Here is a 25,640-nt window from a genome sequence, read left to right on the forward strand (position 1 = left end):
TTACGCCTGCCCGAGGCAGACATAACTTGCGTGCCCCGGGCCAGCTGCCGGCTCACCATGTTCCGGTTCGGGGGCTGGGCCGGAGGCCGCAGCCATGCCCCTGGGCTGGAACCTCGCCTGCGGCCCCGCCCACGGCCCCAACCCCGATGACTTGTCGCTATAACACGCCCCCAACACGCCCCCCCCCCCCCCCCCCAGGAAAGCCCCGGGACTTACGCACATCCCGGGGCTTTGCGCATGCCGGCAGCCTATGCAACATAGGCTTGGCGCGCGCAGGCGGAGCTTGGGGCAGGTTTTCAGGGGGTACGCGCGTATCTTACGTGCGTACCCCTTTGAAAATCTGCCCCATTCTGTTCTTCTGTTGTTTTCCATCAGGTACTGTTCCTTTTCTCCTCTTCCTGTTTTTCCCTCTCTTCTCTCGCCCCTTCTCTCTTACTATCTGCTCCCTCTCCCCTCACCCTGGTTTTCTGTAATTTCCTCCTTCAGTTATATTGTAAACCAGCATGATATACCCATGAATGCCGATATATAAAAGCTAAAATAAATAAATAAATAATCTCCATAAATAAAAGTTTCTAATCAGACATCCTTTGCTGTCTAATCCATTTTGCTGCATACAGATTTCAGCAGGAAAAAAAAGGAGAAGATGAAGGTGGAGGGGCTCTGTTCCTGTGTATGTATGATGTGCAATTACCACTTCTTATGTCCATACAATACCACTGGATTAGTGATTAACTATATTTCTGTTTGTAGGAATTGTGAGTGTTATGGTGCTTGTTTGTGCAGAAGATTAATTGGCTTTGTGACTCTTATTATTGCAGTTATGTGTGTAATGGATGTGTTGATTTATATGAATTGTGCCTGTGTGTGAATGAGAAACAATGTTTGAAAGGGGTAAAAATTCAAAGGAAGGCAGGAAAGTAATGGTGCAGGGAAATGCTAGAACTCGAAACAGTATTATTCAGTTACATCTGGGGGTATCTTTGATACACAGAAAATTGGAGAGTGGTTTAATAAAATACTGGGACTCATGGCTTGGCCAACAGGGTTTTCCTTTGATGTTGATAAGATCACTAAAGTTATGCGAGATTTATCTCTTTATGACAAGAAGGGAAACTGTTCTGTCGCTAGTGCATGATTCAAATGTTTTTGGAGAAAGTTTGAAATGAAAGCAAGAGTCACAGATCAAGTCATTCCAGCAAGAACAACAGAATCTGTGAAAAAGGATTCTGTCCCTGCTTAATCTTTACCACCCCCTTCTCCTACATCCAAAGCTCCACTTGAGCAAGAGCCCCTTTTCCTCCTCCTCTTTCTTCCCCATATTTAGAGTCTTACCACCACATGATAGATACTCTAGTTACACTGAACCAAGGGTAATGTTATAGTAGCTTCGCTTAGGTTAAAAACTCAGCTGAGCCCTCAACATCCAGAGGAAGCTGTTACATATGAAGAGAGAGAGTCCTTGACAGCTACAGAGATCGATTCCATTCAGGAGAGACTGCCAAAACTGGACATTCAGGGTGGTAAGTAATATGCTGATGTACTCCATAAAGAGGAGTGGGTGGGAGATCTTACATTGATGAAGTTCTGCGAATCCTTAGATCACATTTGACTGATGAATAATTTGAATACTGGGTTACTGCAATTAATCTTGAAGAGAAAATGAGACGTGCAAAATATTCTCATTTCTTAGCGTGTAGACAGATGGACTCAGGACCAGTGGGTTTATGCTCCCCTGCCAGCAGATGGAGACAGAGCAAGCTGATGTCACAGTATATTTAACCCTGCAGTGATCCCAGCCTGTCAGTATTCTCCGTCTCCAGCAGATTTTGGACGTACATCTCCCTATGGAGATTGCTTCAAGCTTTTTGAAAGGAGAAATTTGAAATTCTAAATTCAGAAAAAGAAATCCCTGCTCTCCTGTGGTGATACCTAAATGTCCTCCCCCAGTTGAGAATTCTTGAGGCGATTTCCATGGTCCCTCAGAGGTGTGCATTCGTCCAGTAGCTGAGTTTCCTGGCATGGACTTAGCTACTAGTTCAGCTGAAAGGCAGCGGGTGCATGAGGCCAAGAGTGGTTGTGTCGGAAGATGCCCTCTTCCCCCACAGCTGGAGACTGTCTCTGTATTCAGCCAGTAAGCGCTGAGCTCAGCTAAGGTTTAAAAAAAAAAGGAAAAAATTTTACCTGAATCAGAGTCAGCTAGAGGGGATTTCAGGACTTCCTCTAGTCTCCATTCTCAGTGTGCCATACCGATATTCGTTTCTGCTCTCATTGGAGTTGGGGAACTGGGCAGCTTGGCGGGTTGAGCAGCCCCTGGTGGGCTAGGCCCCACACTTAGGCCTTTTTCTTGCACGCCACATAGTAGGTCATGATGGCCGTTTTTGCGAGCTCTTGTACATGTTCTGCTGCCCTTTATAGGCTGTTGGTGTGCGCAGTGTGTTGGCCCTGTGCACTTATTGTCTGCTTTGTTTTTGGGTGCACTTTTTATGCGAACAAACCTTTTTACATGCTTAACTTGGCACAAAGGTTGTGCATGCATCTTGCTGTTATTACGACTAAGAAGGGACAGGCATTGAAAAGATCTTATAAAAGTATTGCTTATGAGATATTCAGGGAATAACAATTACTTTGAGGGAATAAATTAAAAAAATATGCACTATATGGGATTTAGGGGTAGATTTGCAAAGATGCGTAAGATACGTGCGTAACCCGAGAAAATCTGCCCCTGTGCGCGCCGAGCCTATTTTGCATAGGTTCAGCGGCATGCGCAAGCCCCGGGAAGCGCGTATGTCCCGGGGCTTTGAAAAAAGGGGCAGGAAGGGGACGGGTCCAGGGGCATGGCGGTGGTCCAGGGCAGGTCAGGGGGTGGTTCGACGGCGGTCCGGGGGCGGTCCCGAGTCCTCCAGCATAGCGGCCTGTGCTGGGGATGGCGGGCAGGCGTAACTACTGAGGCAAAGGTAGGGGGGGATCTAGTTAGGGCTGGGGAGTGGGTTAGATAGGGGAAGGAAGAGGAAGTGGGGGGGGGGGAGTGGTAGAAATCGGAGCAGCCTCGGAGGGAACGGAGCCAACCTGTGTGGCTCGGCGCGCACAAGTTGCACAATTGTGCACCCCCTTGCGCGCGCCGATCCTGGATTTTATAACATGTGCGCGGATGCCAAGGATATGTATGAGAGCAGGGTAGAAATGACACCATTTACGGAAGAAAGTGTGTGCAGTGAGCAAAACTGAAAGTGGACAAAGCCATGTGGTTGGATGGGATGTACCCCAGGTTCCTAAGGGAGCTCAGAGATGTTCTGGATTGTCCTCTGAAGGACCTGTTCAATAAATCCTTTGGCAATAGAGTGAAGGCTGGAAACTACAAGCTGCCTAGCCTTAGATCTGTAATGTGGAAAATTGAGGGAAACTACTGAAAGAAGGGATAGTGGACTATCTACAATATAATGGATTGCAGAATCCAAGGCAGTTTGGTTTTACCACAAGTAGAGCATGTCAAACAAATCTCATTTACTCGTGGATGCATTAAGCTGCAATATTTTCTCATAGGAGGGGTCCCACTATTGATGGGAGGAATCTTACTGTGACAGTGGTGCCCTTCCACCAAAAACATTGTGGCTGTATGGTGCATTCTTTTGTCATGCAGACAAACCCAGCAGGGCAAAAGAATGTGCCTTTAGGCCCTTTAATTTGATGGTGGCCCTATCCTCAAGGGACCACCATCATCTTAAAGGGTCCCTGGCCCAAAAATAAAATTTTTGCCAAATGGGGAGGTTGAGCAGGGTCAGAGCTGACATCCATCTCAATTTGAGGTTTCCACTCAAGGTGGCCCTGACTCCCCCAAAAGTATAAAAATTAAAAAATGAACCTGTGTGGTGTGGGCACTGGCCTCCCCACCTCCCCCAGTCCATTACATAAAAATGTAGACCAGGTCCCTGTCTCCCTTCCCATACCCCCTCACCCCCAGTCCATCAAATTAAAATGTATACCAGGCCCTGGACCCCCCAGAGCTAAACATAAAAATGAGGGTCCCGACCCCTTTCCCATACCCACCCACCACCCTAAGAGCTAAAAAACAGTAAAGTGGGTCCCGGCCCCCTTCCTGTACACACTCCCACCCCCAAGTCCAAATTAGGGTCCAGGCCTTGGCCCCTCTGCAGTCCAACAAATAAAAATGAAGACCAGGCCCTGGCTCCCCCTTCCCATACCCACCACCCTTCCTGAAATGTTAAATTGAAAAACAGGGTCCCAGATCCTGCCCCCCTTCCTCCATCCCGACCACCTTTCTGCACCCCCCCTCCCCAAAACCTATTGCATCCTGTATTGGGGCCAAGTGCACCCTTGCACCCAGCCCGTTTGGTGCTATTTTCCAAAATGGCGCTGACCTGAACTTTCCCTATCCATTTGAATGGAGTAAGGTCCAGGGACTAGGGGCCACTTGCTACAGGGCAAGTTAGATGGGTTATTTTGGTCATTTTCTGCTTCATTAACTAATATGTTATATTAGTATGTGGAACCTAAAGGATTGGGCATTCTGGCTGCAGACTCTGAAAATGGAGAAACAGAGGAGCTCTCTGTGCCTGCAAAATATTATCTGATATGTTGTAGTATTTGAAAAAAAGAAAACACCTGTGCTTTATTAAATCAATAGCTCTTGTTCACTTCATAACATCTGCTTTTGTTTCCAAGTAAAGAAGCACTGGATAATTAAGAATAATTCATCATAATAAAATTTACAGATATGTACATTAGAATGAAAAATAAACATGTATAGAAATGTATTCATATGGTAGTAATTCAACTGAAGATGCCTAAATACTATATATGGCTAGGGATTCCCAAAGCTACTAAAATGGATATACTCTTTTTTTAAAGTACTAAAAATATGCCTTGTCTGGCTGGAAGTTGTATGTGTGCACCTGCTGCAAAGACATCCTGGCTCTCACAGGATGAGCTTGATTTCTGGAAGCCAGAGTGGCAGACCTGGAGGAGCTGAGGCTGACAGAGAGGTATATTTAGAGGAGACCTTTTGGGACATAGTAGAGTGGTTCCCACTCTAGTCTAGCAGCCTTTGTGCTGTTTTAGAGGGGCAAAGTCTCCTGGTAGGAGACTATCACCTTGATGTCACAATGAACCTGTAACTAGAATCTGCCCTCCAAGTGATGCTTTGTCCTATCTCAGCAAGGATATGACTCCAGGGGTATGTGGCCAGGAAGGAAGGGTTAGGATGGCTGATCATTAGGAAAGTGAGCATGAAGATCACTTGGTAATTTGCCTGCCTGACCTCACCTACCACCTAGATGAGATTTTAGAGAATTCTGGAGAAGAGCAGCTGTCAATGTACAGCTGTCAATGTACATGCAGGACAGAATTCCTGAAGGCTAAATTTAGGCTCTTAAAGGAATAAGAAACCAAACTGGTTCTCTAAGGAAGTGACTGAAAAAATAAAGGCTAAAAGAACAGCGTTCAAGAAGTATAAAGGATCCCAAAAAAAAGGAACACAGAGAATAATATCTGCTAAAACTGAGGGAGACAAAGAAAGAATTAAGGAAAGCAAAAGGTCAAGCAGAAGAAAGGATGGCCAAAGAGGAAAAGCGAGGAGACAAAACATTTTTCAGATATATCAGTGAAAGAAGGGAGGTAAGAAATGGTATAGTGAAATTGTAAGGTGACAAGGAGCAATGTGAGGAGAGTAACGAAGAAATGGCAGAAGTATTAAACAAATATTTCAGTTCAGTATTTACTAAAGAAGATCGTGGAGAAGGCCTGTTGCTGATTATCAAGACCGTAGCTGGGGATGGAGTAGATGAAACTCTGCTTACAGAGGAGTTTCACATTCAGCTTATCTGGAAGGAGCAAGGCAAACTGAAAGTGGACAAGGCCATGGGGTTCAGATGAGATACACCCCAGGATACTGAGAGACCTCAGGGATGTGCTAGTGGGTTTGCTGAAGGATCTGTTTAATAGATCCCTGGAAACGGAAATGCTGCTGTGGGATTTGGAAAAGAGCGGTGGTGGTCCCACTTCATAAGAGTGGTAGCAGAGAGGGAAAATTAATGGAGACTCTGCTGAAGGAAAGGATAGTGAACTACCTACAATCCGGTGGGTTGCTGGACCCAAGGAAGCATGGATTCACCAAAGGAAGGTCCTATCAGACAAATCTGACTGATTTTTTTGATTGGGCGACTAGAGAATTGGATTGAGGAAAAGCACTAGATGTGATCTATTTGGATTTCAACAAAGCTTTTGATATGGTCCTACATAAGAGGCTTGTGAATAAAACAAAAAATTTGGGAGTGAGCGTCAAGGTGGTGGTGTGGATTACAAACTGGTTGACTGATAGGAGTCAGAAAGTAATGGTAAATGGAAGAGAGAACTGTGTTAAGTGGAGTTCCACAGGGATCAGTGTTGGGACCGTTCTGTTCAATATCTTTGTGAATGACATTGCGAAAGGGATAGAAGGTAAAGTTTGCCTATTTGTGGATGATACTAAGATCTGCAATAAAGTGGAGATGCCTGAATGAGCAGAAAAAAATGAAAAATAATTTAAGAAAGCTGGAAGAGTGGTCAAAGATTTAGCAGCTGAGATTCAATGCAAGAAGTGCAGTCATTCATCTGGGGTGTGGCAATCCAAAAGAGCTGTATGTGATGGTTGATGTGAGACTGATGTGCATGGACCAGGAGAGAAATCTTGGGGTAATAGTGTCTGGAGTCTGAAGATAGTGAAACAATGTGACAAGGAGACAGCTAAAGCCAGAAGAATGCTGGGCTGCATAGAGAGAAGAATAATCAGTAAGAAAAAGGAAGTAATAATGCCCTTGTACATGTCCTTGATGAGGCCTCATTTGGAGTACTGTGTTCAGTTCTGGAGTCTGTTTCTGAAAGGGGAATAAAGACAGGATGGAGTCCAGAAAAGATCGACCAAAATGGTGTGGGGTCTATATCAGAAGACTATGAGTAGATGCTGAAGGATCTGAATATGTATACCTTGGAAGAGAGGAGGTGCTGGGGAGATATGATACAGACCTTCACATACCTGAAAGGTTTTAATGATGCACAGTCCGCAAACATTTTCTGTTGGAAAGAAACCAGTAGCATTAGAGGTCATGAAATGAAACTTCAGGGAGGACATTTCAGAACCAACATCAGGAAATATTTCTTCATGGAGAGGGTGGTGGATCCCTAGAATGCCCTTCTGGAGGAGGTGGAGAAGAAAAAAAGAGTGAAAGAAATCAAAGGGGCATGATGGGATAACACTGTGGATCCCTAAAAGCCAGAGGATGGAAATGAAGAAAAGGGTACATGGGGATAACCTGCTGTTGCGGCAGTTACTACCCTTAGCCAATAAGCCTAAATGCTGTTAATGCGACTCCATCAGTGTTCTCTGCTTCAATGGCAGGGGAAAAGGGGAATGGGACTCAGACAGCAACCAACGAGGGCTGGGGAAACAAATAAGCATGGCAGTAATTTGTTGGTGCAGTAGTTACTACTCTTAACCCATAGGCCTGCATACTGTAAATGCAACTCCATTATTGCTCTCTGCTTCAACAGCAAGGGGTAACAGGGAATTGGATTTAGACAGTAACCAATGAGGGCCCTGATTTTTATGGTTTTGGAAACTAAGCATGCGGGTAACCTGCAGACTAGATGGACCATTTGGTCCTTTTCTGCCATCATTTCTATATTTCTATGAAGGTGAATTTTCAAAGGCTTATTCAAGTAAAAAAGCCATATGTTGCCCGATCTTGCATAATGCATATTTTAAAAAGGGGCTACATACACGTGTATATGTGCGTTTGCAAACAAAAGTACAGGTACAAAAAAGGGAAGTGCTAGGGGTGTGTCAGGGTGGAGCTTGCACATATGCACAAATGCATATATGGGCACTGACTGAAAACCCCTTTTACTAACTAGTCATTTGAGATCAGCCAAAGTTGATCATTTAGTAGTTAACAATATAGGAGTCCATATTCAGTAGGATGTTTAGTGGACAACTTATCCAGCTAACGTTAGCTGGATTTCTTGTCCCGGATTTTCAGTGGGATAAAGGTCTAGTAACCGCCGCAATAAGCAAGCTACTCCCATGCTTATTTGTTTACCCAGCCTGTGCAATTCAGTCTTATTGGTTGTTGTCTGAATATAAATCCTCTTTTCTTCATTCTCCCTTGCCATTGAAGCAGTGAGCTGCACTGGATATGTATTCCAAGTGAAGTATCAGGCTTAACTGATTCGAGGTAGTAACCGCCATAACAAGCAAGCTACACCAATGCTTATTTGTTTACCCAGCCTGTGCAATTCAGTCTTGTTGGTTGTTGTCTGAATATAAATCCTCTTTTCTTCATTCTCCGCTGCTGTTAAAGCAGAGAGCTATGCTGGACATGCATTGAAAGTGAAGTATCAGGCTTATTTGGTTTGGGGTAGTAACCGCCGCAACAAGCAAGCTACTCCCCCACTTTTTTGTGAATGCATCTTCTCCCCCGCTTTTTTCTGAATGCAAATCCTTTTTTCCACATTTCCTCTTGCCGTTGAAGCATAGAACAATGTTGGAGTTGCATTAACCGTGTATATGTTTATTGAATAAGGTATTAATCTCCATGTAGTAGCTGTCATTCCCGCAAGCCACCCCCAAGCCTCTTCTCTTCATTTACATCCTCTAGACTTTATGGATACACAGTGTTTATCCCATGCCCCTTTGAAATCCTTCACAGTTTTTGTCTTCACCACTTCCTCCGGAACGGCGTTCCAGGCATCCAGGCATCCACCACCCTCTCCGTGAAGAAATACTTCCTGACTTTGGTTCTGAGTCTTCCTTCCTGGAGCTTCAAATCGTGACCCCTGGTTCTGCTGATTTTTTTCCAACAGAAAAGGTTTGTTGTCTTTGGATCATTAAAACCTTTCCAGTCTGTATCATATCACCTCTGCACCTCCTTTCCTCCAGGGTATACATATTTAGATTCTTCAATCTCTCCTCATAAATCATTCGATGAAGACCATCCACCTTTTTGGTCGCCCTTCTCTGGACTGCCTCCATCCTGTCTCTGTCCCTTCAGAGATACGGTCTCCAGAACTGAGCACAGTACTCCAAGTGAGGCCTCACCAAGGACCTGTACAAGGGGACAATCGCTTCCCTTTTCTTACTCAATATTCCTCTCTCTATGCAGCCCACATCCTTCTGGCTTTAGCTATCGCCTTGTCATATTGTTTTGCTGACTTCAGATCGTTAGACACTATCACCCCAAGGTCTCTCTCCTGCTCCATGCACATCAGCCCTTCACTCCCCATTGAATACAGTTCTTTCGGATTTCCACACCCCATATGCATGACTCTGCACTTCTTGGCATTGAATCTCAGCTGCCATATCTTCGACCACTCTTCCAGCTTCCTTAAATCCCGTCTCATTCTCTCCATTCCTTCCGGTGTGTCCACACTGTTGCAGATCTTAGTGTCATCCGCAAAAAGACAAACCTTACCTTCTATCCCGTCCACAATGTCGCTTACAAAGATATTGAACAGTAGCGGTCCCAACACCGATCCTTGCGGCACTCCGCTTAACACCGTTCTCTCTTCAGAGAGAGCTCCATTTACCATCACACATCGTCTTCCGTCCATCAACCAGTTTGCAATCCAGGCCACCACCTCGGCACTCACTCCTAAGCTTCTCATTTTATTCACCAGCCTCCTGTGCGGGACCGTATCAAAAGCTTTGCTGAAATCCAAGTAGATGACATCGAGCGCTCTTCCTCGATCCAAATCCCTAGTCGCCCAGTCAAAAAAGTCAATCAGATTTGTCTGACAGGATCTTCCCCTGGTCAATCCATGCTGCCTCAGGTTCTTGAGGCCTGGTTTTGGCCTCTGTTGGAAACAGGATGCTGGGCTTGATGGACCCTTTGTCTGACTCAGCATGGCAATTTCTTATGTTCTTATCCCTGGACTCAGGAATACCTAAATTAAACAAGTACTTTGTTTAACACTTTATTCATATATTAGATTGTCTTTTATTTAAATCCGTTTTCTTTCTTTTTTAGATTCCTGTGCCAGAACTCAAGTTCCACTTACTTACAGGTAAGTTGCTTTGAGTTTCCCTAAATATGTTTACCAACATTATTGCATTCTTTTGTTATACTATGGCACTTTAACTCTGATCAGAATTATTGTAAATGTGAGGTGTAAACTAGTGAGCTCACATCTTTCATTGGGTGCTGTTTACATTTTTGGTTTTGAAACACGGATCCTGAAGACTCTTTCATCAAGATAAAGCATGTCCTGTTTCTCACCCTCTTGATTATCATAGTTTCACTGGCTCCCTAATCTTAAATAAGTAATTAGAAGCTACCTACTCTTACCCTGAAAAAAACATTTTCCACAAATCTTGGTGTGTGCCTGCCTCATTCTCAGAATACCTTATAATGTAACTGAATTCTAGCTAGAAAGAAAAAAAATAAAGCTCTGTCTCTTAGTAATTCATCTATTTGTCAGATGAAGCTACTACTCAGATATTTTCACTCTCAGTTCTACTCGCAAATGCACAAAAACTCACAGGGAGTTTTCTGTGAACACAGATAGAAGTTTTGAACCTCTGATAGTGGTTGAATTCTGCTATCTATAATCCCCAGCAAGATCGCTTTTTTCCTTCTGCTCCATCTTTCTATCACCATGGCTCAATCAAACTGAAAACCTGCACATAGCTTTCCTCTTCTATCCCTACAACAGTTTGCACTAAGGATTATCCTGTTTTATGACCACTCTCCCACCTTACGCTTTCTTCACAGCCACAGCTCCTAATTGTAGCTTTCCTCTCTCACATATCTTTTCCCTTTCTCACACATTTTTTAACAAGTCTCACACATATATAGAGACACCATCTGTGTCTCTCAATGTGTTTTTATTTATATTTACTTAAGGAAACTTCTCAGAGTAGCTTTCACATTATAAGCTCATTTTCACACTGCCACTCTCAGTTCACAAAGCTCTTCCTCAAAGCACCTCCCATCAGCTCTTATTTTCCCTTTTAAATTCTTTCTTCCCCTAATTTCTTTTTATTTTCTGTTTCATTTTTTATTTAACTCCAGCCTTTCCCCCAGTTTTCGCAGACCATTTTGCCTCTCATGTCTGAACTGCTGCAAACCACCACTTCACCCATCCATTCGCTCCTTTTTTTTTTCCTTTTTTTTTATTACACAAACATTGGGGCCAATGCAATACAGTGTGCTGAGCCCAGCATACTGTATAACCCGCAGTTGGACATGGGTCGTAGAGGCGCTAACTAATCCCATTATGCAATAAGGGAATTAGCACCTCTAAAACGCACGACCAATGCGGAGTGAAAGTAATAGTACTCATTACATGCAAATAATGTGAAGGAGGCTATTAGCTATTCACTCCCTATGCAAAAGAAAAATGTGCATCTGAGACGCACATTTTAGCGATCAGAAATTAACGCCTGCCTGGAGCTGAGCGCTACTAAAACTAGTACAGAAAAGCAGAAAAAACTGCTTTTCTGTACTGCCTCCTACTTAAAATCCTTGGATATTAAGTGGGAGGAACAACTCTTTAAAAAAATAATGAAAAAAAATAGTTTAAAAAAAGTGGTGACAGGGATTTGGAAAATGGACACTGGTTAATTCAGCGTCCATTCTCCGAACCTGACTACCGGCACCAGAAGGAGTATATAAATCAATATTAACGTGTTGGGCACTTAATATTAATTTATTCACTCCTTCACTTATTGTCCTTTGGTCCTTTTCACTGACATTTGTCAGTGAAGGGACCAATCCCCTTTCAAGACAACATTCTGAAAGGTGATTGGTCCTTTCACTGGCAAGAGACAGTAAAAGGACCAATCTGCAATAAGTGAAGGAGTGAATATATTAATATTAAGTGCCCGGCTCTTTAATACTGACTTATACACTCCTTCTGGTGCCGGTAGTCAGGTTGGGAGAATGGACATTTAATTTATCAGCATCCATTTTCCTAACCCCTGCTTGTGCGCTGGTTAGGAAAACGGGACGCTGATAAATTCAGCATCTGTTTTCTTAACCGGCGGACAGCCACTGACAGCGGTCCTCTCTCCGGCTTGCACTATCAAGGAGGCGCTAGGGGAGCACAATCGCCCCTAGCGCCTCCTCGACAGCGCAAGCCCTAATTTAAATATTGCATCGCCCCCCAGGAGAGGTGCCTGGGGGCGTGTTATGAAAGTGGGCGCTGAATACACAGCACCTGCTTTCAGCACAAGTTTTTTGCATCAGCCCCATTATTTGTACATCATACAGTGACCCATTTTTTTAACCCATTTTACGTTTACTCTCATAGTCATCTGTTTTCCAGTTCACAAACTTCTCTGGGAGCTCACTGCCCTCTCAAGCTTATGAATTCCCTCCTGCTAAAGGTGTGAGATCCTGTTTCTTTCTCTTCTTTTCTCCTGTACTTATTTTTGTAACGCACCAGCCCCTCAGCTTCTTGCCTTGCCTCTGTTTCTGGCTTAGCCCTCATCCTGCAGCACTGGTATTCTTCACCTTTACTGAGGATAGGCACTTCTGGGTTCAGAAATCTTTTATTTTTAGGAATACGTTGTCATGAATATGATAATGGATATGGACTGTAAACATCACAGCGGGTAAAACATGCTTCACGCCCCAAGCTGCTACAGCTGCAGCACCACATAACTAAAAGCAAGACCTGTAGGACATGCATGCAACAATGGTTATAAAAATTAAAAAAAAATGGAAATCTCCAAAAGCCTGGTTCAAAGTGCATAGCTTAGTACGAGGTACAGAGTTGTTTTTCTATAAAATTACACACTGAAGTTGAAATATTTAGTCTAAAAAAAACCCTATAAGCTCTATTTCAACAATTCAGCAATTGTAAAGTAATAATAGGAAACCATGAACCATTCTTAATCTGGTAATACTAATCTCCCCCACCAGAGATTCACCCTTACCCCTCTTCTTTTCAATCTCCTTTTAAACCCCTTTGAAATAATACTCTTCAGGCTTAACTTTTGTTTTGGCAGTAGAGGCCAAATTTGTATTTATATCCACACTTTTATAAAACATGAACAAATACATATTAAATATAAACAAAAAACTCCCACCAGCTGGTGGCCTTAATTACTACTTATTAACACTTCTTCATCCTGCCATAAATATCTAGAAGTCCTAGTGGGAAACACAGGTGCTCATGAAGCACTTTCCATCAGGCAGTCTGTGCAGGGGACCAAGGAAACAAAATGTTTGGGCAGCAGACATGACAGTTATTTGGATTATTACAAAGTTTTGTGGTTAGATATGGAAAGGGAGGGGTGCAGGGTATGAACAAAGAGAGGTGTTTTACCTGCTTATGGCAAGATTCAAATGAGAAAGGTGACAAAAACTGTCCTGGACAAGGAGAACTATCTTACAAGTGGTCATAGCTTATGGCTAGTAACTGGGATATAACTGGACACACTGGATGGGGTAGTTGGTCTTTTCACTCTGTCATCTACTATATGTTTATGTAAGTTAAATCAAGAGTTAAAAAGTTAAAAATTGCTTTTCTATGCTCCCCTGTTTAAAGGGACTGGAAGAAATTGTTGCAACCTGTATTGGCAGCAGGTACCAGGAGCCAATGTTTTTTATTCTCATTATCCCAAAGCAGCTCTTTGGGGGGTGGGGGCTCAGAGACTTAAAACCAGCAATGGAAGCAGTTTGATAGTTTTCATTTACTGTTGAGATAGAGTTTTTAGACTTTTTGCACTAGCTATTTCAGCTCCAATGTGAAATTGTAAAGAGCAAAAACTCTGTAACTTGTACTAGGTTGTGTGCTAGATCAGTTGTCTTTCTTGAACCATGCTTTCAAGGCTATCCATTTTTTTACCTTTACAAATGTCATTGTCTGTATACCCCACAGGTCTAACTTTCTGTTATGTTTTATCTGCAGCTACAGAAACTTAAGGCATTATGCATATTTTACTCTGTGTGTTTTTTACTATTCATGGTACTATCAGATTGGTGAAAGTTGTTTTCTAAAATAAAGTTTTGCAATCATAATATATATTACAGATACATTAGCTGCTAGAAGTGGATACCAAAAGACCATGATTCAATATTAAAGCATTTAGAAAAATGAAATATACTTCACTGAAGTATAAACTTTGATTTAATAACTTAAAATCATGTTACCAAAATATGGTGGTTGCATGTTTATTATGGAGCTGTTTTGTTTGCTTTTTTTTTTGTTACAAAATGATTAGAAAAAATGGTTAAACAATTTGCTATATAATACTTTAAAATAACCACACAAAAATGTATTCTTTGGTATTGTATGCACATACAGTTACCTTCCTTGATGCAGATTAATGGAGTCGTCAAAACATGTACATATCAAGTTTATGTATTTCAAAATTATTTGTGTATAATGGTCTTTTGTGTGTTAATACTTTGTTGAATTTTCTTTTGATACTTTTGTCACTTTATCACTTTTTATTAAAGAAGTGTATTCTTAAAAGTCAATTTCATAATTACAATAGATAAAAAAATTATTAGCTCAGTTTTGAATAATGTCATTTTTGACCTATTAAATGTATTTTTGCTTAGGGGGCTTGCCTGATACTGCAATTAATAGCTGGCGGTATAACTTGGCTGTGCTTTGCTCCTCTCCCCAAACCTCTCGTGTTCTTCAATCCCCTCCCTCTGTTGCAGCTTCTTACATCCTTTTTGATGTTGGCTCCCCTAGAACTAGTCAGTAAATACTGTAGATTAGAGGGTTGTATGTGATTGGCTGGTTGGAAAACAACAAAATCAAATGAGAGGGAATAAAGAAGAAGTGGGGGGGGGGGAAAGAAGTGTATGATCAAGTTTGGGTCAAAAGAAGTGAAGTGTAGGAGGGTGGTTCACCTTTCTCTGCAAGATGTGTGCCTCTGGGATCTTTTCTTGTCTGAGCTTGCATGTTTCAATTTACAGCTTCGGTGAATATGGACCAAGTAGGAGAGTCTCGGTTTCCCCTGGCCTTGAGCTGGTCCTCTGAGGTGCTGTTATCAATTTGGAAAATAAAGGAGCTCCCATCCCCTCTGATAACTGTCAAAGATCTTACTGGTTCTCTCAGAGGTTTATATGTTATGGATAAATGGGGCTTTTTCATCTTCAGACTGGTAATAGCCAGTGGCGTCAGTCTTCTAAAAAGTGGCAATGTCATTAATACAGTAGGGACTAATGCTTGAATGGGTTTCTCACATTCTTTGTCTATGGGAAAACTGGTTAATATGTCGGCCCCTAAACTTGGCTAGGGTTGATAGAGTTGACTGGGCTGTTAAGGCCACATAAACATGGTCATGAAGTAACATAGTAAATGTTGTCAAAGACCAAGTGATCCATCCAGTTTGCCCAGCAAGGTGTTCAGGGTTGTAACTGCCATTCTGTGCAATTTATCCCTCCAATCCGTAGAAGTTATCCCCATGCTTTCTTGCTCAGGGTTGTTAGTGCAATGGTTTCAGTCCTCCTCAATACCTCTGTACTCTAATGTAGCTAAAGTTTTTGAATTGTGTATAACTACTCACCTATGCACTTCATTGTTTAACTTTATATCAAAAATAATTGTAATTTTGTATTTTTAAACTGGAATTCAAATGAAGCTGAGGCCTTTTATTATTCTAAGAAATTGTTTCATTAATCTTATTGAGTACAAGTTTTATTAGGGGGAAGAGAGTCATAGTCAGCATGCCTTAGTATGGTTTCCATCAGTTTTAGTCTCACATGCTATTATTCAAGATATGATTATCTACCACTTCAGTTTTTTTTAAGTAATATAATATTAATGCCTCCAATGTATAGTGTTTTTACTTTGAATTTAAAATAGCAAGTCAATTTTGGGTTGATTACAATGGCAAATTCTATCTTTTATTAAACCAACAAGAATTAGCCACACATGTATGTGAGCTTTCGAGATTATATAGTTCACTTTTCAGATATAATATCAGAGCTCAAGGAAACAAGGATTTTACAGTATACCTTGCCAAAGTATCTTAGAACAGGAGAAGAGAACCGGAAAATGAAATGACAACAGTTCGAAGAGTCAAGAACATTGGACTAGATTAATTCAAATTTGTGACTTAAAAATTCTCCAGCTGAAAAATATTTGCTAACTTTGGCAAATATAAATAATTGATTCCTATATTTAAAAAGACATTACCCAGAGGTGTTGCATATCTTAGAAAAGCCAAATAAACCACCTTTATATGGATTTTTAGACTGACCTCTATGCTCAAGCATGTAACACATTATCAGTTTCTTTACAATAGGTATGAATCTTAGTATCCTTTTTTTTTGGATATGCAGAGTCACATTCCTGACACCTTCAGAAACTGGAATCGAGTAGATCAAACTCATACCATGATGTCAGTTTAAGAAAGGGCTAGAAACCCAAAATGATTGACCACACATTAATCACTACTGTCTCATTTAAATATTATGGGCCAGATTTTCAAAAGGTTACGCGCACTGGGCCTATTTTAAAAAGGCTCGGCGACACACGTAAAGCCCCGGGACACGTGTAAGTCCCAGGGCTTTACAAAAGGGGAGGTCCAGGGTCAGGGTGGGAAGTCCGGGGGTGGGGCAAGGCATGACCAGAGGCCTTCGCACAGCTGCTGGGCCAGGGATTGTGCGCCGGCAGTTGGCCGGTGCGCGCAACTTACTTCAGCCCCAGGGCTGAAGTAAGTTTTAAAACAAAAAAAAGAAGTCATCAAAGGTAGGGGGGAAAGGGCGGGGGAGGTAGGGGAAGGGAAAGGAAGGTGGGGTGGGGGGTAGGAAAGTTCCCTTTGAGGTTGCTCCGATTTCAGAGCAGCCTGGGAGGGAATGGGGGAAGGCAGCGCGGCTCTGAGTGGGTTCGGCACACGCAAGGTGCACAATTGTGCATCCCTTTGCGCGTGTCAACCCTGGATTTTATAACATGCGCGCACATGTTATAAAATTGGGCATACATGTGTGCGCACCGGGTAGCGTGAACACATGTAGGCCCGTGCGCTCCTTTTTAAAATCTACTTATTCCATGCTTTTTTAAATTTCATTATTGTTTTTGTCCTAGATGGTCCCTAATTGTGAAGACGTGACAAGAAAGCCAGAAATCAACTGGGGTCTGTGGTATCGCACCAGGGCCTTGCAGATTTACCTACTGTTGTATTCTATGTTTTTATCACATTATCTTTAATTTCCTTCTGCCTATGTCAGTAAGTTTTTTTCCATCAGGAAATAAAGAACTATGATTTTTTTTCCCTTTAGTTTTCTTATTGAGACTTATGCTGAATTGGTGTTATGTGTTTCAGAAGATCCTTAAAATATACAGTTATATGTGAGCAAGCATTTTTGGGTTCTAGCTCATAGTTCAAATTGACAATAAGCTATGAGCATGCTCAGATGTCTTCATTTACCCAGTTTATTTGACGTTTCCAAGATATACAATGCCTCTGAGGCACGTGTTTTAAACATATGGTATGATAATTTTTTTATTTGCCAAAGTTAGTAAATATTTTGTCAGCTGGAAATTGTTTAAAATCCCATTTTTGGATTAAGTCATTCCAATATTTCTGACACATCCATCAACTAAACTAACTGAATTCATTCTCAATTTCACTTCTCTTGAAGTTGCTTGCAGTGTCAGTTTCTACTCTGTGAAATTTTAGGAAGTTATGGTAGATGGGAGTCAAGAAAGGGTTAGATGTATGTGAAAGAAAATATAAGGAACTCATGTCTGAAATCTTGCTGTGCATGTTGCCTTGCCCTCATTGCATTATGAGCATAATTGCAAATTAAGGAGGACCATTGTCTTTATAAATAATACATCTCAGCATTCCACTGACAAGAAGCTTCAGATTGCATGCAAACCCTACCAGTGTAGGATGCACTGATATCTATACATAGTACAATAAAAGCGGAAAATAAATAATCACAAAACTAATAATCAATAATGAATAACAGCACAGGAAGGACAGGGAGACAAGGAACCCCATAGTAATCCAGGACCACAAACAATCCAGGACCACAAACTTCTACATGAAATGGAACTCAAGCTTAAATAATTCAAAGAAGTTGGAGATGACATTCCACTATCAACAACTATTATGTTCTCTGCCCTTCCTTCTAAACAATATATTCTGGTGACCATTGACCCATATGCTATCTGAACTGATTTGAAATGTGAAAGACTGTTAGCATTGTATCATCTTCAAAGTCCTTGTGGTCGGCTAGTAGGCTATGAAATAACAACTATGGCCATTCTTGCCGTGGTGGTGACAAGAATGGTAAAATTTGGTTCTTCCCACAAAACAGCAGAAACAAATAAACATTTTTCAGCAATTTATGTTTAAATACATTTTTCATTTGTAATCCATTACTGCCATACACAAAAAAAAGATTTTTTTTTAAATTAAAGGCAATCAAAGGGACAAGCCAAAAAAACTCAATTTATACTCTTGACTGTATGTCCTGACAATCACTTGCCCTCATTATCCAAATTTTTCCTTTTTTTAGTGAAAAATGTGATTTGAAATTACTCATAAAAAACTTTTCAGTGTCCCAAAACAACATCTATATCATGAATTTAATTTCATTGTCCCAATGACCGCATCAGAAAAAGTTCATCCAATAATACTTATCTTCTTGTCTAAAGAAAGATGACTTTTTTTTTTTTGCATCAAATTTAGATAAACTGCAAAGATCCAGACATCAATGTAATCCATTTATTGTTAACCATCAATGTTTTTTGGCTGACGCTCCACATTGTGAACCCTCTGGGGACAGAGAAATACCTATTGTACCTGAATGTAATCCAACTTGAAGTAGCTGAAAGGTGGAATATAATATCTAAATATATACAATTAAATTAAAGATAAAATAAGATAAATGAAGTATATGTACCTTGTCTTCTCTGCCACAATGGCCTTTCTCAAATTGGTTGAAGATGACTTGGCAGTTGCTGAATAAATTGAAGTGCTAGGCAAGGGTTTTAGTACCCTGCTTTCCCTTTTGGACTTGCTTGCTCACAGACTCAAAAGGGTAATGTGGCACTCCCCCCTACTCTAGCCTCTCCTTTGCAATGGCTGTAGAAGAGGGTGAAGTGTCATAGGATAAAGCAGTCATGGCAGGACCCTGTGTATGTGCACATTACGTACCACTTGCTGAATGAGGAAATGAAAGTATTGCCAGTTTTGATAAGCCCCTTTACTATCACTAAGCAGTGTAAGCATTACACACATGCAATTAATTGCACTAATCAATCTCAAATCTCAACAAGATTACAGTGGGCTCTGGTAGAATTGAACCTGTGATGCAGAGACACACACTGTATCAGGTGCAACAAGTACAAAAAGCCCTCTCTGTAGTAAATACTGAAGAAGCTCTTGAGAAAGTGATTGAAGTGATATCTGAAAAGAAAGAAGAAACCCAATGCATAAAGAAATTCCAGATCCGTAACCAAAGGAAAAAGGTCATTGTGCTGGATGAATCTGTCATCAAAAGCACTAATCCTTTCCTTTGCACAAATGCAAAGGGGAAGGGTGAAGAGGACAACAAAACTCAACTAAATTCACAAAAGGAGTCCAGGAACAGCAGTAACCTAAACAAGGAAAGCTGGAAAGCTATGAGCACAAATGCTCGTAGTTTGGGCAATAAAATCCCAGATCTGCAAGCCCTAATGATAGAGGCAGACTTAGACATTGTTGCTATCACAGAGACATGGTTCACGGAATCTCACGATAGGGATACGGCAATACCAGGCTATAACTTATTAAGGAAGGACAGAGAGGATAAGAAAGGGAGAGGAGTTGCTCTTTATATCAGAAACAATATCCAAGCAACTGAGCTGCAAGGAAGATGGGGCAATGAAGAAGCACTATGTACTGACCTAAAAAAAGATGGGACATCCATTTTTATCGGAGTGGTTTACAGGCCTCCAAACCAAAAGGAAGAGCTGGACAGAGATCTGGTTGAAGACATCCAAAAGATAGGAAAGAAGGGAGAAGTGGTGATCGTTTGAGACTTTAATATGCCAGATGTAGACTGGAGAATCCCATCTGCAGAATCTAATAATAGTAGAGAAATAGTGGATGCCCTGCAAGTAGCTTTGTTCAAACAAATGGTAATGGAACCCACCAGAGGAGGAGCTATACTCGACTTAGTGCTCACTAATGGAGATAATGTCTCTGATGTCCAGGTGGGTGCCCACATCAGCACCAGTGATCATCAAACGGTATGGTTTAATATCACAAGAAGGATATGGAAAAGATGAACAAAGACCCGAGTTTTGCAGTTCAAAAACACGGACTTTGATGAAATGGGGAAGTACCTGGAGGAAGAATTAAAAGGCTGGGAGAACGAGAGAGATGTGGATCAACAATGGACCAATCTAAAAGGAGCAATTACCAAGGCAACTAATCTATATGTTAGAAAAGTAAAGAAAAGCAAAAGAAAAATGAAACCTATCTGGTTCTCAAAGGAGGTGGCTGACAAAATAATAAAGATCCCAAAGGGAGGAGCACAAAGAAGAATATCTGGTAGAACTGAGGGAGATGAAGAAATTAATCAAGACGGCAAAAAGTCAAGCGGAAGAGAGGATTGCCAAGGAGGTAAAGAGAGGTGACAAAACATTTTTCAGATACATCAGTGAAAAGAGAAAAGTTCAAAGTGGTATAGCGAAATTGAAATATGGAAAGGATCAATGTGTGGAGAGAGACGAAGAAATGGCAGAAATATTAAACGAATACTTCAGTTCTGTGTTCACTAAAGAGGACCCTGGAGAAGGACCGTCGCTAGTTAACAAGAAAATGGAGGGGAGTGGAGTAGATGTAACTCCATTTACAGTAGAAAATGTATGGGAAGAGCTGGAGAAACTGAAAGTGGACAAAGCCATGGGGCCTGATGAAGTTCATCCCAGGATACTGAGGGAGCTCAGAGATGTGCTGGTGGGTCCGCTGTGTGACCTGTTCAACAGATCCCTTGAAACGGGAGTGGTGCTGAGTGATTGGAGAAGAGCATTGGTGGTCCCGCTTCACAAGAGTGGGAACAGAGAAGAGCCTGGTAACTACAGACCAGTTAGCCTCACTTCGATGGTGGGAAAAGTAATGGAGTCAATGTTGAAAGAGAGAATAGTGAACTATCTACAGTCGGGAGAATTGATGGACCAGAGGCAGCTTGGATTCACCAGGGGAAGATCCTGTCAGACAAATCTGATAGACTTTTTTGACTGGGTAACCAAGGAACTGGATCAAGGAAGAGCACTTGATGTCAGCTACTTGGATTTCAGCAAAGCTTTTGATACGGTCCCGCACAGGAGACTGGTGAATAAAATGAGAAGCTTAGGAATGAGTGCCGAGGTGGTGGCCTGGATTGCAAACTGGTTGACAGACAGAAGACAATGTGTGATGGTAAATGGAACTCTCTCTGAAGAGAGAGCGGTTTTAAGCGGTGTACCGCAAGGATCCGTGTTGGGACCGGTCCTGTTCAATATCTTTGTGAGCGACATTACGGAGGGGATAGAAGGTAAGCTTTGTCTTTTTGCGGATGACACTAAGATCTGCAACAGAGTGGACACGCCGGAAGGAGTGGAGAGAATGAGATGGGATTTAAGGAAGCTGGAAGAGTGGTCGAAGATATGACAACTGAGATTCAATGCCAAGAAGTGCAGAGTCATGCATATGGGGAGTGGAAATTCGAATGAACTGTATTCGATGGGGGAAGAAAGGCTGATGTGCACGGAGCAGCAGAGAGACCTTGGGGTGTTAGTGTCTAATGATCTGAAGTCGGCGAAACAATGTGACAAGGCGATAGCTAAAGCCAGAAAAATGCTGGGCTGCATAGAGAGAGGGATATCGAGTAGGAAAAGGGAAGTGATTATCCCCTTGTACAGGTCCTTGGTGAGGCCTCACCTGGAGTACTGTGTTCAGTTCTGGAGACCGTATCTCCGAAGAGACAGAGACAAGATGGAGGCTGTCCAGAGAAGGGCGACCAAAAGGGTGAATGGTCTTCATCGAATGACTTATGAGGAGAGATTGAAGAATCTAAATATGTACACCCTGGAGGAAAGGAGGAGCAGAGGTGACATGATACAGACTTTCAGATACTTGAAAGGTTTTAATGATCTAAAGACAACGACAAACCTTTTCCATCGGAAAAAAAATCAGCAGAACCAGAGGTCACGATTTGAAGCTCCAGGGAGGAAGACTCAGAACCAATGTCAGGAAGTATTTCTTCATGGAGAGGGTGGTGGATGCCTGGAATGCCCTTCCGGAGGAAGTGGTGAAGACCAGATCTGTGAAGGACTTCAAAGGGGCGTGGGATAAACACTGTGGATCCATAAAGTCTAGAGGACACGAATGAAGAGTGGGTGGCTCACAAGAATGACGGTTACTGCCTGGAGATAATACCCTTATTCAATAAACATACACACGGTTAATGCGACTCCAACATTGCTCTAAGCTTCAACGGCAAGAGGAAACGTGGAAAAAGATTTGCATTCACAAAAAGCAGGGAGTAGCTGGCTTGTTACAGCGGTTACTACCCCAAACCAAATAAGTCTGGTACGTCACTTTCAATGCATATCCAGCATAGCTCTCTGCTTCAATGGCAGGGGAGAATAACTGATATATCACGCATATCCAGCATAGCTCTCTGCTTCAACGGCAGGGGAAAGAGTCTCATAGTTTACTTTCAATGCATATCCAGCATAACTCTCCACTTCTACGGCAGGGGAGCAAGTCACATACTTCACTTTCAATGCATATTCAGCATAACTCTCTGCTTCAACGGCAGGGGAGAAAGTCAGATACTTCACTTTCAATGCATAAGCAGCATAACTCTCTGCTTCTACGGCAGGGGAGAAAGTCAGATACTTCACTTTCAATGCATATTCAGCATAACTCTCTGCTTCAACGGCAGGGGAGAAAGTCAGATACTTCACTTTCAATGCATCTCCAGCATAACTCTCTGCTTCAACGGCAGGGGGAATGAAGAAAAGTAGATCTATATACAGATAACAACCAACAAGGTCTGAATTATTTAGTCTGGTTAAACAAATAAGCATGGGTATAGCTTGCTTATTGCGGCGGTTACTACCCCTAACTAATTAAGCTAGATATTTCACTTAGAGGCACTTCCAACACTGCTCTCTACATTAATGGTGGGGCTGGAAGGGAAATAGAATCAAAAGGTTACTAACAGATAAGAATGAGAAAAAAAAAAGTGCAAAACTTGCTGGGCAGACTGGATGGGCCATTTGATCTTCTTCTGCCATCATTTCTATGTTTCTATGTTTCTATAATCATATTAGGCTGGTGATGTTATAGAAATCTCTTTTGAGGTCCTCCCATTGATGTCTTTGATGGGGATACTGAATAAGCATCCCAAATCATCTGTGCAGGGCTGTTAGTACCTCTTATGGGGAGATCTGGAGAAAGTGCTTTTCTCCATTCCACCAACTATTGCCACTGCGATTTGAAAAGATGCAGAGACAAATAATGTAGAAAGCTCAACAATGTTGGGTTTGTGGCATAGTGTGGACTCTTACTCCTCCCACGGGGAGGGGCCCCGTGGGGAACCACAGCGATAGGCTAGACTCAGAGAGCAGACACTGGAGATGAAAAGCTTTATTGTTCTGCTGTAGATAAATGGTAATTGTGCAGGAAGAAATGGCACTGAAGTCCAGCAAGGTGTCAATATTTTATTTATTTATTTTATTTATTTAAAGGATTTATATACCGGAGGTTCCTGTATAATATACATATCACCCCGGTTTACAATGAACAGTAAATATCGCTTCAAGTTAGAGGCTTACAATGAACATGGTTAATCCAAATAACAGGGAAATATATATAATAATGTTAACAATTAAGAAGTAATAATAAATAGATAAATAATAGATAAATAATAGATAAATAAATAGATAAATAAATAAATAAATAGATAATAGATAAATAATAATAGATAAATAATAGATAAATAAATAAATAATAAATAGATAATATGCTCAGACAGTCTCAGATGTAGAAGTCTCTCCCAGATGTACAAGATTGGTAGTGTTCCGCAGAGTGGGATAAGCCGAATCTGGTGGGTGGAAATGGAGAGCTGGAACATAGAGGTACTCACTGAAGAGTAGTGCAGGAATCCTCCTGGTAGATGATGAAGGTGAGACCCGAGGTCCGTGGTGCAGGATACTCTGAGCTGGGCAGGCCCTCGAGGATCGAGTACCTAGGAGAGCAGATAAACCTGAAACGAGAAGAGAGACCCCTGAGTAGTGGTTGTCTGAGTTAGTAGTAGAAACCCCGAAGGGTAGTTGAAAGCGAGAGGCCCCCGAGGAGCAGGTGCCCAGAGCTTTTTCAGGAGTGAGATACCCTGGAGGGTAGCGAGGAATCTAAGCGTGCGGCGTAGAAGCGGTCAGAGTAGCTAAACCGAAGTACTTGCTAACTCGTTTGTTAGGAGCGGAGCAGAGCCTTAAATACCCGGGTATTGACATCATGCGATGGGGACGCCCCTGAGGTGTAGATAAGTGTAAGCAGCATGCGCGCGCATGCCCTAGAAGGCCACGGGAAGGAGCATGACGGACAGGGATGCCCATGATGAGTTGGAGACACCGAAGATTTCGGCATTCGGCACCGGAGGCAGCCATCTTACCCATGGAGGATGAGAAGGGTAAAAATGAGGTGATACAGAACGGTCCCAGCCATCTGCGACCAACGGACGCAACAAACAATTTGACATGACCAGATAGACATACTTAGGAACTCTCTGGATTTGGCCCAGAGACTCCAGAATTCTAATGGAATTGCCAGGTCTCCAGATCAATATCTGAAAACTCAGGGTGTTGCTGCAAAAGCAGGCCCTGGAAAAAAAAAAAGTTGTCTAGCCCATGTACCAAAGAGCAGTGGGGAGATGGGAGGGGGAAGGAAGAGGAGGAATGCTAGTGTCAAAGACCCCTCCCCCCTCTTCCTGGCAGAAGAAGAAACAGGGACTGCATAGGCCCCATAAAGGAAAGGAATGGAAAGGCAATAGACTGGCCCCGCAGGGCAGCAGGAGCAGCAGAAGGAGGAGATTCCTGGCCTAGAGCAGCAAAAGAAGGAGGAGATCCAGCAGACCTTGGCTGTTGTCACTGCAGCGGCCTGCACCGAAATCCTGCCAGCCCTGACACCTGAGGGCTCAACCTAAGGGGAACAAGGGCTGGTATAAGTTAAACTCCAGCTGAGCCTCTGCCAAAGCTACTTCTGCCAGCCAATGATGGGGACCTGCAGGGAGTTGTTTTTTTGTATCATTTTTTTTACATCGTTTTTTGCTTGATTTCAGTTTTAAAACAGTTTTTTGTTTTTTTTTTTTGGTTTTCCCTAATTTCGTGGTTAATGTGCACTAAGCTCTAACTGGTATAGTGCACATTAACATGAAACTTAAAAAACCCTGAAGGTTTGGTGTTTTTTTTCTTTCATTTCGTGGTCCCAAAGAAATAAAATGAAATAGACAATTGTCTATTTTATTTTAAATGAATGCACAACCCTACTTTTTATCCAAGGAACAAATGCTAATGATACAGCAAATGACAGCTAAGCTTGTATATTATTTCATTGGGAAAAAAATGCAATATAAATCATCTGACAAGATCAAATTGTAATGAAAAGAAATTCTTACACAATGGACTAAATAAGA

At 42.1% G+C, this 25,640-nt stretch overlaps 1 long non-coding RNA gene across 1 annotated transcript; it reads left to right on the forward strand.

Moving 5' to 3' along the window:
* The first annotated feature begins 1,337 nt into the window (after nt 1-1,337).
* Nucleotides 1,338-17,233, forward strand: LOC115088834. Its single transcript, XR_003855922.1, has 3 exons — nt 1,338-1,523; nt 10,020-10,056; nt 17,047-17,233. It is a non-coding gene; the product is annotated as an uncharacterized LOC115088834 (long non-coding RNA).
* Nucleotides 17,234-25,640: the final 8,407 nt, after the last annotated feature.

This window comes from Rhinatrema bivittatum, chromosome 3 (genome assembly GCF_901001135.1).
Source record: "Rhinatrema bivittatum chromosome 3, aRhiBiv1.1, whole genome shotgun sequence".
Taxonomy (NCBI): domain Eukaryota; kingdom Metazoa; phylum Chordata; class Amphibia; order Gymnophiona; family Rhinatrematidae; genus Rhinatrema; species Rhinatrema bivittatum.